This window comes from Gracilinanus agilis, chromosome 4 (genome assembly GCF_016433145.1).
Source record: "Gracilinanus agilis isolate LMUSP501 chromosome 4, AgileGrace, whole genome shotgun sequence".
NCBI lineage: Eukaryota > Metazoa > Chordata > Mammalia > Didelphimorphia > Didelphidae > Gracilinanus > Gracilinanus agilis.
In genome coordinates this window covers 44,607,750-44,619,769 of record NC_058133.1, presented here as the reverse complement: position 1 = coordinate 44,619,769, position 12,020 = coordinate 44,607,750, and the positions used below count along the sequence as shown (strand labels likewise).

Genomic DNA, 12,020 nt, shown 5'->3' with positions numbered 1-12,020 from the left:
ATCTATCTATCTATCTATCTATCTATCTATCTATCTATCTATCTATCTTTCTATCTCTGTCTATCTATCTACTTATATCCATATATACTTAGTAGATGATAAAGTCAGGAAAAGTTTGAAGAGAAACTTGCCAGAATGCTGAAACTTTGAATGGTCAAGGTCATTTGAGTCTGGCAAAGGCACAACTTTAGGGCAGCGGAGTTGCTCAGAGGATGATATAAGGGATGCAGCATAAGTCGACCCTACTTCTCTAGGCAGCTCCTTGGAATCAGACACCATACGGGGTACCAATTGCACACCTCCCATTATTCTGACTTTTGTGTTTAAAACAACAAACAAGAGAACATGTGTACTATCACTTAAGAAGAACGCCCAGCTTAGGTGCTAAAATTGGGTTGCTTAACATTGCCTACTCTCTCGATTCGCCTCTGCACTTCATCTCTTTCTAAATCACTATGTACAGAGGCCATGTGGACCAATAATACTCCATTCCTTCTGTCTCACTCTCTTAAATCCCCTGGTTGGCTGGTCTGCTGAAGCCTAAGTAGAAGGGTTAATGCAATCAGCCTGGAATTGTCTGGGAGTTTCTAAGGTACCCACTGTGTCCCATCCCCGCCCCCCGTGTTCTTCTATATCCCAGAATTCCACTGCATTTTATTTCAACAAACACCATGAAAAATTTGAACAGGGAGAAACCCTTCCAGCTGAGGGACCAGGCAAAGCTTTGTTGAGGTGGCAGCACCTAAGACGGGTTGGGAAACAGGAGCTCAGATAAGCTAAATGACTTGCCCAATGTCACATCAGCCTCCAATCTAGACTAGAAGCAAAGCATTCAAGCATCTGCTCTGTCCAATATACCAAGGTCTCCTTACATATTAATCGCCAACATGAGGCTTACTTAGCAAGTGGCCTTCCAGTTTGGGCACTGTGCACTTAAAGTCTACTGAGTTATACAAGGTCATGTACCAGAGGGAACTTTGCATCCACATTCTCTTCATGTTTGAGATGAATAATACCTCTGTGGATTAGAGACCTTGGACACTAAATTGTACCCTGATTAAAGATCCTGGGTAAACAGGATACAGAATGTAAAAAGCTTGCCAGGAATGTTCATGAAGGCCAGCAAGCATTTGAATGATGAACCTTCAGGCTTTAGCACCTGAAGAGGTTGGCACAGTGGGACAACTTGTTCCCTTATGTTGATTAAATTGGGGGGGGGCATTATGAATCACCATATCTTTTAATTAACAAGAATCCTTTTCTATATTTTATCTTTAGGGCACAGGAGTAAATAACAATAAAACAGGCTCTTGGGAGAAATTTAGTTAAAAAATAAACAAGGAACCTTTTAGAGTGTACCCCATTACACTCATTCTGATTGTCTTCAACTTTTATAGCTCTCTCTATCATACTGTAAAATGAAAATTGATGTTTCAAATGACCCTGGGTCAGTGAAATATATCCTCTATCAGCGATGAAAGAAATGTTATTTTTAAGGTTAGTAGCTTAGATAGAAAAGCAGTAATCTGTGGTGTTACCTGGTGATAAGAGAATGAAACCAAGATCTTGGATTTGAAGTCTAAAGACCTCAGTCTATACTTTAATTATGATCATATGATATCCTATTTGTGCAGTCCTATACAAGTTACTTGAGACAAGTAATACTTTTGATACAGTTTTATTTTACCACTTCAATGATCACACATATCTATTCTTTTTGTAAATTTTTATTTAATTTTTAAAAATCCTTACCTTCCATCTTGGAATCAATACTTGGTATTGGTTCTAAGGAAAAAGAATGGTAAAGGCTAGGCATTTGGGGTTAAATGACTTGCTCAGGGTTCTATGACTAGGAAGTATCTGAGGACAGATTTGAACTCAGGACTTCCTATCTCTAGGCTTGGCTCTCTATCCACTGAGCCACCCAGCAGCCTCTTACATATGTACTTTTGCTGACACCAGGTTAACTCAGAATATCTGACCTTGATCAGATAAAACTAGATTTGGCTGGTCTCCCTACCTTTAGTTCATTCTCTTTCAGATGAGTTCTGGATGTTATTTCATGTTTCTCTTTTGCCTTACTTTTAGTTCCATTGTTTTAAAGAATGAACGTTACTCTAAGACAATGACCAAAATACCGTAGTTCTTGAAGAGCACACTTCAATAACTGTTAGTGCTACTGAATTGTTATTACTGTGGGGGAATTAAGTAGTTCAAAGCTCATTCAAGCCTACAATGAAACAGGATAATTTATACCAAAGCACAATAGAAAGTGTAACTGTAAACAAACAAACAAAAAAACAACATTGCTAAGCAAAAGCAGAGTGGGTTGCTATTAATTTCTCTACAATGTGGCATAGGCTCCTTCTTTGGAAAAACAGTGAAAAGACCAGTAAAAAAGGTTGATTGTTATTGCTACAGAAAAATAGAAGACTGTCATAGGAAAGTTAATACAAAGGTTGAAGTAATAAAGATTGGAAAAAGGTAATTTTTACTGATTAAATTCACTTTTCCATTTAAGGTTATTTCCAAACCATTGTCAGACGAAGTTCAGGTGAGCCTACAAGAACTGGACATTTTCATCAGACTGCAAACTATCCATCCCCCAAAATGGGTTATTTTCACTTCCAGAGTTTCTGGAAATCATCCCCATTAAGGAGTGATAAATTCTAATAAATCTATTAATAAACTTTGAACTTGCAGAAATTTCCACATGGCAATGGTATACTGCAACCAGTTTTGTGGCATGTGATATGCCATGAAAGATTAAGAAATGTATTTGAGGGGGCAGCTGGGTAGCTCAGTGGATTGAGAGCCAGGTCTAGAGACAGGAGGTCCTAGGTTCAAATCTGGCCTCAGACACTTCCCAGCTGTGTGACCCTGGGCAAGTCACTTGACCCCCATTGCCTACCCTTACCACTCTTCCACCTATAAGTCAATACACAGAAGTTAAGGGTTTAAAATTTAAAAAAAAGAAAGAAATGTATTTGAGAGATGGAGATAAACATGTTTCAATGGCTTGAGGATTCACCTGATTTAAAAACTTTTGAAAATCTATAGGGGTCAGATAGGTGGCTCAGTGGCTAGAGAGCAAGGCCTGGAGTCAGGAAGATGTGGGTTCAAATCTGGCCTCAAAGACTCATTATTTGGGTATCCCTGAGCAAGTCACTCAACCTTATTTGCTTAGACCTTGCCCTTCTATCTTAAAAATTGTTATTGGGACAGAAAGTAAGAGTTATTTAAAAAGAAAGAAAGAAAACCTATGGACTATAATTCAAGCTAGACTTGGAAAAAATAAGCAGTTCATCAAAGGCACAGCTATGTGACTTCATGATGAGGAATTAAAGAATATGTATTAAAATCTTGTGAACTGTCAAAAAAAGTGATTGCAGCAAAAAAAGGGCAGACTGTGTATAAAAACTGTCAAAAAATGTAAGAAGGAAAGGAACAATCATTTGTTAAGTATTTATTATGTGTCAAGTACTGAGCTAAGCACTTTACAATAGAACCAGGCTCTCTCTGAGCTACAGCTTCCTCCTCTTCCAGTTCTAAATTGATTATCATATGCTCCCATTTCTGATATGTACTAGTTGGTGACTGGAGACACATCACCAAAGCTTTCTCAGCTACATCTGCCTCCTCTATCAAATGAAAATATATAAGAGCCTATAATTTATATTTGGGAACTCCTTTTACCAATTTAGATGAAAACCATCCAAGGTGGCCTAGATAAGTCCTGGGGAAACGGGGGGTTGCCTGAGGCTCAATGATGCCTTCCTTTGGGTCAAGTGTCAGGAATGGGATCTGAACCAAAATCCTTTTGCCTCTGAGACCAGAACTCTATTCACTATGACAGGCTGCTCTACATAAGCAATATACAAAGACAAATAAAAAACAGGTTGGCATAATAATTCAGAAAATTTACATTGAATTCACCAAATGGGATCCATCAACAGGCATGCCTTTGGATAGATGTTGATCTCATTATATGCCTGATACTTACTCATCTTGGCAAGAAAAGACCATCATGTACTTTCTGGTACGACACTTGCCACAGACAGTGGCAGAGACAAAGAAAATGCAAAAAATCAAGTTTCTGGGCTTTTATGAATAATAGCATTAAGATTCTAAAATCTAAAAATTTCTAAAAGCCAGACTTAATAGGATCACAGAAGCTCATCTTTTGAAGGGAATGAACCTCATTAACAAGAAGAGAACATGTTACCCAAATCACATTAGACTTGACTGTAAACACAAACTGCTAATGAAGGCATTCGTTTCCTGTGAAGTCAAGAAAGTGTTGAGCATAGAATGATTTCACCCGACAATTTCTGTTCTTCTATCTTATCTACCCAGTAGCCAAATGCCACGTCTAATACTAATCAGTACTGTCTTCCAAAAAAAAAAATCTGGCCCTGTGATTTCATCATGATGTAGAAATTCTAGGATGGGAATTCTGCCCACCCATGCAGATGTGAAAACTCTCCTAAAATTTATAGTTTTGGAAAGATTGATAAGTGATCTGCTCATAGTCAGTGAAATACTAATAACATGTAGCATTCATTGAGTACATAATGAGCATTAACTTGTGAAATCAATCACATGCATCCTGGAAAACATTATTATCCTTATTCTGTAGAAAGAAGAAAGAAAAGAAGCCTTTATTAAAAAGCAAAACAAAACAACAACTATTATGTGCCAGGCACTATGCTAAGCACTTTAGAAATATGTTACTTGATTTTTACACTCCTCTGGGAAATAGGTTCTTTTATTTACCCTTATTTTATAAACAAGGGAACTGTAGCAGAGATTAAGTAGCTTGCCCAGGCACACAGCTAGTATTTGAGGCTAGATTTGAACTCAGGACTTAGTGCTCTATCTAACCTAGCTGCCTACATCAGCAACTAAGCCTATGATTTCATCAGGGGACTTTCATTAGGGAACTTGTAGACGAGAAAATTCCCTCTCCCAATGCAGCTCGGTACCTTCTTTACAAATTAAATCTGCCTAGAATACCAGGAGACTTAAGTGATTTGACCAGGTCACATAGCCAGTATGTGTCAGAGATGGAGTTTGAGCTTGTCTTCAAGGATAGCTCTTTCCACTATGGCACATTGCATCTGCATATCAAGGAAATAAAAATAATATGATTTGGCACCCATTTTGGACTTCTTCCTCAATGTTTTTTTAAAAAAATTTGTTTAAATCCAATACTGTGTATTGGCTCCAAGGCAGAAGAGCGGTAAGGGTAGGCAATGGGGGTTAAGTGACTTGCCCAGGGTCACACAGCTGGGAAGTGTCTGAGGCTAGATTTGAACCTAGGACCTCCCATCTCTAGGCCTGGCTTTCAATCCACTGAGCTACCCAGCTGCCCCCTCCTCAACTCATTTGTACTAGAACCTCAGATCCCTAGAGGATGGCTATCTCCTTCTCCCTGAGGAGTTTGGCATTAACTAGCCCTATTATTTATGAGTCCCTATCTGATGTGCCAAAAACTGATTATCAATTAGCCAAGCAGAGTTCATTAACTTTTAGAAATTTGATATCATACATACTGTATTTTAGGTCAATTCTGATTAAGGGCTCTAATCAGGTAAAATAACCATATTTAGATATGTAAATAAGAGTTTTAGTTACTCAACCAAAAAAAAAAAAGAAAGAAAATGGGGATTTACTAAAATGATATATTAAGAACAGTTGGTACAAAACTTCTTCACAATTAGGGAGCTCATACTTCTCTTCTCGAGAGGGGACTCAACTTGGACAACTTAGGGAGCAAAGGATAAAATTCAGAAGTTGTAATAAGACTTAAATCTTTCCTTATTAGAAGTTCTTTTTTCCTTTCTTGGAATCTTCATTAATTTCCCCTTGGGTTCAGCTCTCTTCTCTGCTCCAAGGCTCACTCCCCTTGTAGATACCCAAAGATCTGTCACTCCTTAGTGTGTTTAATTTATGCAGATGCTGCCATTGCTTTAGGTGGGCATCAATGCTAATGACACTGATGGAATCTTCATCTTTGAAGCTTCTGAAATTCACAAGATTGGTCTCTGGTCAATGGGAGATGGGGAAGAGAGTGACTAAATCTTCCTTGCTACCCTCTATGTTTCCCTAACAGGTCTCTGCCCTTTCAAAACTCTCTAAGGCTTGATCACTTTGCTGTTCAAATCTTCTCTCTGATAGGCAAAGTTCTAGAAGCCTTTCTCCTTTTTAAAAAAAAAATTCCTTACTTTCTGTCTTAGTAACAACTGTAAGATAGAAGGGCAAGTGCCACGAGCCCCTCAGAAAAATAAGAGACTCCATTAGGGTCCATAGAGTCAATGTAAATGGCAAAGTCTTACATTGATCCCTATTGTCTGAAAATCAGGCTATAGGATGGATACCCAATCAGACCCCTCTGTGTGACTCTCTTCTGATTAATACTTTTTATTATTAAAATTACTACAATCTATATTTTTAGGATAGCCTCTTATAGTGTAGATATAAAATTTCTTTATAGAGATCCATTTATAAAATTCCCATTATAGAATTCTCCTTAATACTCTATAATAAACCAGCATATAATGAGTTAATAGTTCATACCCTTGAAGCTGCTTTAATGTTTTCTCTCTCTTTGACTCAAGAGTAGGAAGGACACAGCATGGCAAAATCAACTCTGAATTTAACCCTATGAAACCAAAACATTCTCACACTTTACCACTTTCTCACGTTAGACTTGTCCCCCTGAATTTGGGGATTCTCACACTCTAATCCACTTTTTTTTAAAAAAACCCTTAACTTCTAGTGTCTTGGCTCCTAGGTGGAAGAGTGGTAAGGGTGGGCAATGGGGGTCAAATGCCCAGGGTCACACAGCTGGGAAGTGTCTGAGGCCACATTTGAACCCAGGACCTCCTGTCTCTAGGCCTGACTCGCAATCCACTGAGCTACCCAGCTACCCCTCTAATCCACTTTTGAAATATGTTGAAGGTTCTTTTTATAAAAATAAAACTTAGATAAAGTAGAGTTTTGGTAGCCCCGAGGCATGTTTAGTCTCAGTGTAATCTATATGTAGGATTTTGTAGAAATTTACTAGGTGTGCCAGTTTAACCAGTATAACCTTGAGTCCTCTATGATTTGGGTTTGAAATGTAAATTTTCCCAGCATTTGTGTGACTGTGAGAGAAAGGTATAAAAATAAAGATTCACAGGAAGTCTGAGAGAACAGCTTTTGGAAATCCACTGTGTCTCCGACTCTCTCTGCCTCCCTCTTGGCTAAACCATCACACCTCTCAAGATAACTGGAAACTGCTGGCTGGCTTCCAGCAGATAAGAGCCAGGCAAACAGAGTTAAGTGACTTGCTCAGTCACACAGGTAGGTAATATCTGATCTTAGATTAGAACCCAGGTCCTACTGAATCCAGACCTGGCTCTTAATCTATTGTGTCATATCACTGCCCTTCTAATCATTTCAACAAAGACTCAATATGCTTCTATTGTATCACCAGCTGATTTTATCCAATACCTCAAAAAAACTTCCCTTCTCCAAAATAGATTAAGGACTTGTTTTCATCTTTGTTTATATCTTTTATTTACTGATTCAAGAAACTTATAGGAGACTTGTTCACACCTCATTTACATATTTGATTGATTCTTGGAGATCTTCTTAAATAATAGGGTGAGGCTGTGGGAACCCTTCTTCACTCCTTACAGTGATAGCCACATAGCATGTTAAGGTTAACAAAGCATTTTACACACATCTCATTTGATCTTCACAACAAACTTCTGAAGTAGGTAATGCAAATATTATTATTCACATTTTATGGATGAAGAAACATGCTCAGAGAAGTGACCTGACTTATTATCTAAAGTCACACACTTGGGAGGCATAGTAGAACTCAAAGCTAGATTTCTGACACTAAGACCAGTGTTCTATCTACCACAGCTTTCCTTCAAATAATTAAGAATGAAGGTTTCAAAGTTCTAATGCATTGGGGGTTGAAATTAATAAATTTTCACTTATGAAATCTATGCTTAGACTATGAAAATCATACTGCAATTTAGAAAATTAGCAACAGAGGAAAACAAATAGGAACATACTCAAGAGTCAGATTACTAAGGAGAAAACAAAAAGGACCAGACCAAAAATAGGAATAGATTGGTTCCCTTTCTTTATAGAGATTAAAGAGGACCTCTCACTGATAGTACAAAGCCCTTCCATAAGAGTACCAGATAAAAAGTCTCCCTTCTTTTCTATCATGTTACTGAAAGGTAATGGGATCACAGATTTAGAGTTCAAAGGAACCCCAGGGGTCACCTAGTCCAGTCCCTTCATTTGACAGATGAGGAAACAAGGGCCCAGAGAGGTTAACTAACTGGGCCAAAGTTGCATAAGTGGCAAATAGCAGAGTAGAGATTTGAACCTAAGTCCCCCTTTTTTCAAATCTAATGTTCTTTCTAAAGCACCATGCTGTTTCTTGTACTTTCTTTTTTTGCGAGAGGGATAGAAGTGATTAGCTTTCAATAAAAAACCCAAGTGTGAACTCTCCTTTCTGTGTCAGCCTGGCTGATGTATATATAAAATGTACTGGTTGAAATGGTTCTTTTTCTTGTTGACTACAATGGGACAATTCTAGCATTGTGTGTGGGAACAAGAGCAATGAGATATTGTCTGAGCAGAATGATTAAGTAAAAAAATATGACTTATCAACAAATGAAATTGTGAAATTATGAAAAGCCCTGCATTTTTTATTGTATTGGAAATCAGGAAAGTTGACAATGATGGTTATGAAAAATGCAAATAAATGTTCAGAAAGTTGATAACATGGAAACTTGTAAAGACATCACCTAAGACAAGGGCCATCCAGATGTCACGATGGGGAAATGGGGTTACTTTCTGTGTACTAGGAAAGGATTTTGTCATAGACATTTACTCTATTTTTTACATTTTATTTATTTTTTTAAAGTATGGAATGCTTTACAAATTTGCATGCTATCCTTGTACAGGGTCCATGACAATCTTCTCTGTATCTTTCTGATTTTAGTATATATGCTACTGAAGACATCTATAAAAGATACTAGATATTTTTTTTTAAACCTTACCTTCTGTCTGATAATCAATTTTAAGTATCCATTCCAAGGCAGTAGAGAGGTAAAGTCTAGGCAATTGGGGTTAAGTGGCTTGCCAAAAAGTATCTGAGGCTAGATTTGAATCCACGATCTTCCAACTCCAGGCCTGGAGCTCTACCCACTAAACAACCTGGCTCTCTCAACTATAGACATTTATAAAAGCAAGGTGTGGAGCCTAAAGGACCTGGGTTCCAAACTGGACTCAGACAAGTCTTTGGAAGAACAAAAATAAACTGTACATTTTGGGCATTTAATCATATAATATGTACATATTAGTAATAACTAATATTTAATATATTTAATAATAATTACTCCATTTTCCATCAGTAGTTCTGCTTGGTTTTGACCTCAAGGAATATCACACTCTCTGGTAACTCTCTTCCACAACTCCTTTTTTTTTTTTTTTGTCTCCCAGAATTCTTTGGTGTGTTTTCTTTTCCCAATAGATTGTAAGCTTTTTAAGGGCAGAGACTATATTTCTTTTCCCTATTTATATCTTTAGCATTTAGCACAATGTCTGGCATATAGTTGGTACTTAATATTTATTAAAATGTATTTGTTTATGACTTTATAAATATTCCTTAGGTTATAAGATAATGTGATAATTATAAGATTACACAATACACAACTGTAAGATAATAGTATGATCCTAGATTAGAGACAGTTAGATGGCTCAGTGGATAGAGTGCTGGTCCTGGAATCTTGAAGAGCTGAGTTCAAATCTGGCCTGAGACATTTACTAATTGTATGATCCTGGATAGGTTACTTAACTTTTGGTTGCTTTATTCTACTGGAGAAGGAAGTGGTAACCATTCTATGATCTTGTTCAAGAAAATCCCATGGATGACATTGGCATGCTGTGGTCCACAGGATCACAAAGAGTGAATCCTCTATTAGGAGCAATATAATATCATCTGAGTTTTTTTCTACTTGAATTTCACTGGTGTGGGGAACTCCTGGCATAGAATCACCCTACATTAATGCTGTAATTTTTCTGTAATTTCTAGTCTTAAAGAGTTGTCTTAGATACTGAGAGGTTATGTGGCCCAAGCACATACAACTAAAATGGTCTTAAATCCAAGCCTTCTAGATTTCAAGACTGATCATGGATTTAGAATTGGAAGAAGAGAGTTCGAATCCTCTCTCTGCCACTTATCCGAATGACTTTCGAAAAAGTTATTGTAGTTCTCTTTGCATCAGACTCTTTAGTTATAAAATATGAAGGGGTTGGACTCAATGGCCTCTAAGACCCCTTTTAGATCTAAATCTATGTAAGAATGATATATCCATTATGCCATATATCCCTTATGTAATTATGCATGTGTCATTGTCCTCCTGTTAGAGAATGTAAGCTCCCTAAGTTTCATTCTTTGTCTTTGTATCCCAGGGTTTAGTGTTGTTACCAAGACATAGGAGACACTTAGTATTTGTTGACTGAGAGACTGTTTGATATCTAAGAGATACTTTTATTCACAGGATCAATCCATCCATCAATAAGGACAGATTATTAATGTCTACCATATGCCACATGGGCAGCTAGATGGCACATTGGATAGAATGCCAGACCTGGAGTCAAGAAGAACGGAGTTTAAATCTGGTCTTAGACACTTACTAGCTGTGTGACCCTGGGTTAGTCACTTAACCCTCTTGGTTTCGGTTTCCTCATCTATAAAATGAACTAGAGAAGGAAGCAGCAAAACCAATCCAGTATCTTTGCTGAGAAAACCCAAATGAGGTCATGAAGAGTAGGACATAGCCGAAATAAAGGAATGGCATGTGCCAAACATTGTGTTAAACACTAGAAATACACAATTTTGCAAAATATAGCTACTCTCTCTAACCAAACTGAAGCAGATTGTCATTAGGTAAAAGGTGACCTCAGAACCACACTTACAGCAGCATCTCAGGCTGAATAATAAGCCTTTTTTATTTTTAAAGTCCTCCAGAGATGGATGACTTCTACAGTGTTCTTGGCCTCTTCTTCTCAGTAATCAACAATTCCTTTTGCCTGATCCAACTCTTTCTTGTTTGTTCATAGTAGTGGCAGGATAAACAGAAGAATGAATGATGTCAGTACTCTCTCTGATAGGCTGCTGCTACCCAGAATAGAAGTCTCATTCTAGGTGTCTTTTTATCCTCTTTAGGCTTTGACAGGTAAGGAGACAGTTGGTTCACTGGCTCTGACAGAGTGAATGATCACGTCCCTGCTAGACCGCTGAACTTCCTCTGTGATTTCAGCAAGTCACTTAGTCCCTTTTATTGGCTTTTTAGGTCTTGATCCAAAAGGGACGACAGTTAGGGAGATCCCGCCAAAGACATGTGAAGCCTCAATCTGAGAAACTGAAGGGTATGTTAAGTTGAAACTGATGTAATCACATCATTGCATCATGGCTGTTAAAACTTACTGGAAAAATTTACTGCTGCTATCAAATAGTTTGGTTATTATTCTATTTCTAAAAGTTAAAAACAAAACCACAGACATTTTTTTCTATTCAAGGAGGGTGTGGTCAGACCTAGCACATGTCTCAATCCTGTTTTGTAGGATTAAAAATGGAGACCACTGTCAGTACATTTCACTCACACTTAGTTGCCATTTGAATTAAGAAAACCATAGATTTTTCATCTTCCTTCCTTTCTTTCTTTTTTTCTTTCTTTCTTTCTTTCTTTCTTTCTTTCTTTCTTTCTTTCTTTCTTTCTTTCTTTCTTTCTTTCTTTCTTTCTTTCTCTCTCTCTTTCCTACCTTCCTTCTTTCCTTCCTTCCTTCCTTCTTTTCCTTCCTTCCTTCCTTTCCTTCCTTCTTTCATTCCTTCCTTCCTTTCCTTCTTTCCTTTCTTCTTTCCTTCCTTCCTTTCCTTCTTTTCTTCCTTCCTTCCTTCCTTTCTTCCTTCTTTCCTTCCTTCTTTCCTTCCTTCCTTTCTT

The 12,020-nt window shown here is 37.6% G+C and overlaps 1 protein-coding gene and 1 non-coding gene across 3 annotated transcripts in view; both read right to left on the bottom strand.

Annotated features, from left to right (window-relative positions):
- The window catches only part of DDAH1 (dimethylarginine dimethylaminohydrolase 1), a 206,232-nt gene that overhangs the window by 88,707 nt on the left and 105,505 nt on the right, over window positions 1–12,020 (bottom strand). The window lies entirely within an intron of this gene.
- On the bottom strand, window positions 8,934–9,037 carry LOC123248136. The gene has a single exon (XR_006506232.1). It is a non-coding gene; the product is annotated as a U6 spliceosomal RNA (small nuclear RNA).